Raw genomic sequence first — 7,076 nt, 5'->3', positions numbered from 1 at the left:
TTGGAAAGAGAAAAGATCAGAACTTCCCATTTCAATCTATTAGGATCAGTCCTAAAAATAGCCCCCCAAAACTTCCAGTTTGGGCAAGACCAAGTCTTTGGGGTTTTTTTATATTTTTTAAAAGCTTTCAGGGCCTTGCTTCACCCCTCTACAAAATGAGACCAGACTAGGTAAGTAGCATAGCACAGCAGAAAAGGTACTACCTCTGGCTTCAGAAAACCTGGGTTCAATTCCTAAGTCAGTCTAAGTAACGTTGGGAAAGGCACTTTCTACCAAGTTAGCAAAACTATCAGTTAAAGCTTGCCATTAAGTGTCGCATTCTTTCTATGAATTTCTTTCATTCTCTGAACCTCAGTTTCCTCATATGTAAAACGAGAAGGTCAGACTATAGTCTCTAGGGTCCCTTACAACCAAGATCTGTGATCTCCAAGGTCCTTCTAGATCTGATATTCCATAAATCCATGATTCTCTGAAATAAAATTCTGTCTTCTATTCCTTCTATTACACTGCTGGCCAGCTAAGTGGTACAGTGGATAGAGGATCAGGCCTGGAGCCAGGATAATTCATCTCCCTAAGTTCAAACCCAGCCTCAGATAATTAGTAGCTGTGTGTCTCTGGATACCTCACTTAACCCTGTTTGCCTCAGTTTCCTCATCTGTAAAATGAGCCGGAGAAGGAAATGGCAAACCACAGTATCTCTGCCAAGAAAACCCCAAATGTGGTCATGAGGAGTTGGGTACAACTAAAAACAACTGAACTAAAAACCGTCCACTGCTACAGGTTTAGCTTTCCTGGCAGTGACATTGGGAAAGAAAATAGTTTTCAGTTTCCATTACTTCTGCTAGTCAAAGGATGCTTGTTTCCACCATTAAGTAAGCCAAGTAAAGGCAGAGATTTTTTTTTCTTGTGCTAAACAAATGAGGTATAAGAGGAAGGACAAGAAAAACCTTGGGCTCTTAAACTATCCATCTTCCAGAAAGAACTTGGAGGCAGGGAGAGAAGGAGAGGAGAGAGGTCACAAGCCAGATTTTCATAGGAACAACAAAATTAATTCAAGGCTAAGGACTAAATAACAACATTCAGGTCAAGCTCTTAACCTTTGAACCAAAGCATTCATTCAAGTTGCTATAATCTTAAAAAAAAATCCTCACACAACATAACCATTTATTGGAGCCTTTTATTGAAAATATGAGTATACATTTCAAAATATTCAGATTTATGTCTTCATTTAAGCTGGTTGAAATGCCTTTATCTTCGCTTGCTGGCTTGTTCTATGTTACAGTATTTTGAGGAGATTACCAAATAAATTTTTCCATTAAGTATTGCATTCTTTTCATTAATTCCATTGTTACACCATCTCGCCTGGGTTAGAACACAAACCAGGCCTGTCTATACATTCTTGCATGTAGTGGCAAAAGTAAACTATGCATATGTAGACGCAGGCCCAAATGAGTTTTCCATTTCTCTCACTACTTAGTCTAGTCCTAACACAATGCTACCATTCCCAAGGAAGAACAAAATAGTTTTAAGTTAAATGAGGTATTTATTTAGCTGATAATAGTTAACATTTATACAATGCTTTAAGGTTTGCAAAAAAAAATTCTGTATATTATCTTAGTTAACCTTTACAACAAGTCTGTGAAGCAGATACTTTAAGTATTATTATCCACATTTTACATTCTCAGAAGGGGCTACTAAAAGCAGCCACATTGGCAACAGGAATAAATGAAAGCGCACAATCTGAGAGTAAGAAATAAGATGGAAAAAACTATAAAAACCAGACAAGAATTTTAAAAGCACAGTAGCCTGAGACCATTTCACGCAAAGGTAAACAGTCTTTACTCCTCAATAGGAGTAAAGAAAAGGCCTTGGGACATCAAATCCTTAGCACAAAAATTGGTGTTCATAATTATGAACCTGAGCCATCAAGAAACATTAAATTATGTTGAGAATATTATTGTTAACAAGGCAGGGAAAAAAATAATTAATAACAAGAGACACACAACCAAAAGAAGCCTGAAGTTTAACCTTACACTCATCAAATTGACAAAGGTAACAAATGATGGGACTAGCCAATGCTGGAGGGCGTGTAAAAAGCTAGGCACGCTAATAAACTGCTGGCAGAACTGTGACCAATAATTCTGAAAATTATACCAAGAAAGGGACTGAAATAAGAGTCCCTAACCTTTTTCAGTTCCTGTTCCTTTCCTGGCTTTCAGTAAACCTTCCAAGCATTCCCTATTCAATAGGAAAGGAAATAAATTCTAGAGTAGGCCATGCATTTGTGCATAAGAGATAAAGAGTAATTATTTTCAATAGTAGAATGTAGTTACTTATCAAATACTTCCCAAAGCCTTGACAAATTTCTTATATTCAGGTTGGGAACCTGGGCTAAAATGACCATAATCTTTGATGTGGAGATTCTACAGCTAGGCATATACCTCAAAGAAGAGAGAAGGAAGGGAGAGAGGAAGGGAGGGAAGGAAGGAAGGAAGGAAGGAAAGAAGGAAGGAAGGAAGGAAGGAAGGAAGGAAGGAAGGAAGGAAGGAAGGAAGGAAGGAAGGAAGGAAGGAAGGAAGAGAGAGAGAGAGAGAAAGAGAGAAAGAAAGAAAGGAGGGAGGAAGGAAAGGAAAAAAGAAGGAAAAAGAAAGAAGGTCCCATATATAATAGAATATTTATAGCAATACTATTTGAAGCAACAGAAAACTGGTACCAAAGCATGTTTGGAATCATGACAATGTTTAGCTATTCTTCAACCAAAGGGCATCCCCTTTGATTAAGGAATTGCTAAACAATTTTGGTATGTGAAGATATTGGAATATTATTGATCAGCAAGAAATGGTAAATATGATTAATATAGAAAAACATGGGAAGAAATGTGAATTAATGCAAAGTGAAATATGCAGAACCAGGAAAACAATATACACAGTGACAATAAAGATAACAACAAAACAATCAAAATTGAATGCTGTGAAACTATAATGATTTGGGTCCAAAGAAAAGATCATAGATTCCAAATTGTAAGGCACTTTAGAGGCCAATGAGTCCATCTGTTCCAATTGACAAATGGGAAGACCTATGCTCAGAAAGTTTAAGTGACTTGCCCAGGGTCATAGAGTAAGCAAGTGTCTGAGGTAGGTTTCAAACAACTAAGTCCAATAGTCTATCCATTAGACATCCACCTCCCTCTCTTCTTTGTATAAATAGATGAAGACAGAACACTGTATATAACATTGGACTTGGTGGACACATTAGTCTGTTTTACTGAACTGTTTTTCCTCCTCTTTTTAGTCATTGTTTTAAAGGATAACTCTCTAGGAAAGTGAGGGAAAATATATGTATTCAATGATGTAAAAATAAAACATATTAATTTTTTAAAGTTTTAAGTAAGATGAGGTAGAGCATTGTTCGTTTTAGGAAGATCTTCGTCCAAAAAGGTAAAAAAAAAATTTAAATAGCTTTTGTGTTTCAAGAGAGAAACTCTCAGAAAAACTCAATTAGGAAAAAAAAAACTCTTAGAAACTCTATTAGAACTCTATTAGAAAAACTCAATCATCCAGAAATCCTTTTCCAAGGGTTCCAAATAGCCAAGATTTTACTCTAAGTAAAATTGTTCCACTTAACTAATCTTCCCCTCTCGTACAAATAAATGACAGTTTATAATTTTCTATGCAATAAAGTTAACTCATGGCAGTTCTTCCTTTTATGTGTAGACAACAGTTATAATATGACCAAAGTTAAAAACTACCAGATTAAACATAGAAATTAGCTATTGCTCCCCTACCTAACTAGCTTTTTTTATCTCAAACTAATTGGAGATGGTTGAGAAAAGTCTTTGAAATTAAGTTTATGTCAAGTCAAGTCAACAGGCATTTATTAAGCATTAATATGTGCCAAGTACTGTGTTAAAATTCTAGAAATAATCAAAGAAAAGCAAAATCAGTCCCTTTACTTAAGGAACTCAAAATCCCAAACTCTATAACAAGGTAAATATAGATATAAATACAGGCTAAATTGGAACTAATCTCAGAGAGAAGGCACTAGCATTGGGTGGGGGGGGGGGGGTGCGGAAAAGACTTGTTGAAAAAGATAGGATTTTAGTGGAGACTCAAAAGAGTCCAGGAGACAAAGCTTAACAAGGAGAGATTTGCAGGCATGCAAACCAGAATCTAGATGAAGTATTTTGTCTGGGGAACACCAAGGAAGCCAGCGTCACTGAATTGTAGAGTACATAGATGGGGAGTAAGGTGTAAAAAGACTGGAAGGGTAGGAAAGGGCTAGATTTTGACAACGTTTAAAACCTAGAGGATTTTATAATTAATACTAGAGGTAGTAGGAAGTAGTAAGCTTATTGACTGGAGTAGTTTACATGGAAAGCCTGCAGTTTAGGAAGATCACTTTAATAGGTAAGTGGAGGATGGATTGGAGTGGGGAGGGACTTGAGACCAATCAGAAGGCTATTACAGTAACCCAGCTGCAAGGTGAATGAGGGCCTGGATGAGGGTGTGGCAGTGATTGAGGAAAGAAAGGGGCTTGTATAACAGATACTGTGAAGATATTTATAAACTACAAGACTTGACAACAGATTTAATATGGGGGTAAGAATGAGGAACTTGGGGTGACAGCTTATGAGCCTGGGTGATTGGGAAAATATCGATGTCAACAGTAATAGAGAAATTAGGAAGAGGGGATGGTTGAAGGTGAAAAATATGGTGAAGTTAAGATGTCTTCAGGACATCCACTTTGAGATATCTAATAGGTAGTTGGTGATGTGATACTGGAGATCAGGAAAGAATTTAGGGCTAGATAAAATGCTCTGAGAATAACCTGCATAGAAATGATTATTGAATCCATGGAAGCTGATGAGATCACCAAGAGAAATACTATAGAGGGGCCTTAGACAAACCCCTTGATGGACCTAGATAAAGATCCAGAAAAAGAAGACTGAGAAGGCACAATCAGATAAGTAAGGGAGAATCAGGAGAGGGCTGTGTTACAAAGGCCTAGAGAGAAGTGAGTATCAAGAAGAAAAGGATGATCTATGGCTTGAGAGGATGAAGAGAAATAAAGAAAGAGGAGGGGAAAAAGCCATTAGATTTGGCAATTAGATCATTGGTAACTTTAGAAAGAACAGTTTCAGATGAAGGATGAGGTCAGAAGCCATACTGCAGAGAATTAAAAAGAGAGTAAGAGGAAAGTGGAGGCACTGATTGGAGATTGTCTTCACAAGTTTAGCCACAAGTGGGGGAGCTATTGGATGATAATTATCAGGGATAGACAGATCAAGTGAGGGTTGATTTGTTGGCTTTTTTTTTTTTTAGAATAGGAGAGACGTGTTTGTAGACAATAGGGAAGCAGCTAAAACACAGGAAAAGATTGAAGGTAAATGAGAAAGTGGGAATAATAGAAGAGGCAATCTGCTAGAGAAGACAGGATAAAATGAGATCACTTGTGCATACAGAGGGGTTTGCCTGGGCAAATCTACCTTTTTATGTGAGAGGAATAAAGAAGGCATTGTGGTGAAAGAAGGCATCTGAGTGATGTGAGATGGAAAGGGTAGAAGAAGGAGCTTTCAGTGAACAACCTCAATGTTTTCAGTAAAGTATGAAGCAGAGTTCTCAGCTGAAAGGTTAGGAGAAGGGGAGCTATGAGAATTTTGAGGTTTCAAGAGGTCTGGAAAAACCTCTATAGTGACTGGTACAGTGATTTGATTGGGAAAATATAAAAGGAATGGTTTGCCATAATGAGGGCCCAACTGAGATTATGGAACATAAAGCTGTAATGATGATCAACAAGACTTCATGATTATCACCAGACCTGTTCAGCAGCACATGAATAAGAGGGAAGTCAGCAGATGGTGGGTAATCCATGGCTGAGGCTTGGCAGAGCAAAATAAGATATAGAATAAGGGAGCAAGAGACCAGAGAGAAGAGGATATTGTAGAGGTCACCAAGAGGTCAAGAGGAGGAAGGGAGGTGAGAGTAGTCAGTGCAAGGGTGATAGCCTGGAAAGAACTGGGGGTGGAAGGTCTGGAGTTCATAGTGACGACAAAATATAGGGTTAGGGGCTGCAAGATACAGGGAAAGGTAGAATTATAAACGTTATTTTTATCAGATAAAGGAATATTAAAGTTCATAAACATGGAAGTAACTTTTAAGGGATGGCAAGATCAAGGCTGTAACCATGTGTGTGAAGTGGAGTTGAAGAGTAAGTCATAAACCATGAGTAAATTAAAGACTGGGAGGCCAGGAACATTGAGTATCAACATGTGTTGGAAGTCCCTAATGTGAAAGTAGGCGTTTGGTGTAGTAAGCAAGACTGTTAACCAGGGACTGAACTCACACAGGATAGGAGAAGAGTATCCTAGAACTCAGTAAATGAGCCGCCAGAATCCTGATTGGGAGATAAATCTGGATTGAATGGATATGAAAGAAGGAGAGTTTACTGAGTGATGGTGACACTGGAAGAGTCTGGAAGTGGCCATGAGGCACAAGGAGTATTTTCACTCCCCAGATTCCACAAGTGAATCAAGGTGTTGAGGTTTCACTGTGTGCTGTGGTGGCGCCATCTCAAGGAGTTCAGAATTAAACTACCTCTATACCAAGAACAGGCATTTATTGAGGCTTGACACCCCTCAGAAGTGGGATAGAGGCCAAGATGAACCAGCAACTTCAGAGAAAGCAAGATGGATTTTTATAGGGTAAAGACGCAATTATAAAACACAAATTATGAATATTAAAAAGTCAGGAGGTTTGGACACAAGAAAGGGAATGACTGGAGGGAGAGCACATTGTTGTGAGATCTTAGATCTGTTGAAATATTTATAGTCACTCTACTAGGAAGTCTTCAAGAACAGGCTCTTTTGCAGCCATCCTCTAGTACCAGCCAACCATTCAAAGACAAAGAAATGAAGGAAGCGAGAATGCAGAATGGTTATGTGATTTCAACTTCCTTATCAATAAAATAGACATTGTCCTCAGCTGTTGTTCATTGAAAGCCATGTCCTTGAACCAGAAGTTGCAAGTTAATTGTCCAATTCCAGTTTCTCCTGTCCCACCTTGGATCAGAGATTCAGT

Source organism: Petaurus breviceps, unplaced genomic scaffold (genome assembly GCF_028583685.1).
Source record: "Petaurus breviceps papuanus isolate PSGF00001 unplaced genomic scaffold, PetGlider_PUasm1.0 38, whole genome shotgun sequence".
In the NCBI taxonomy this organism is placed as follows: domain Eukaryota; kingdom Metazoa; phylum Chordata; class Mammalia; order Diprotodontia; family Petauridae; genus Petaurus; species Petaurus breviceps.
The sequence above is the reverse complement of the archived record's forward strand: the minus strand, read 5'-3'. Positions refer to the sequence as shown.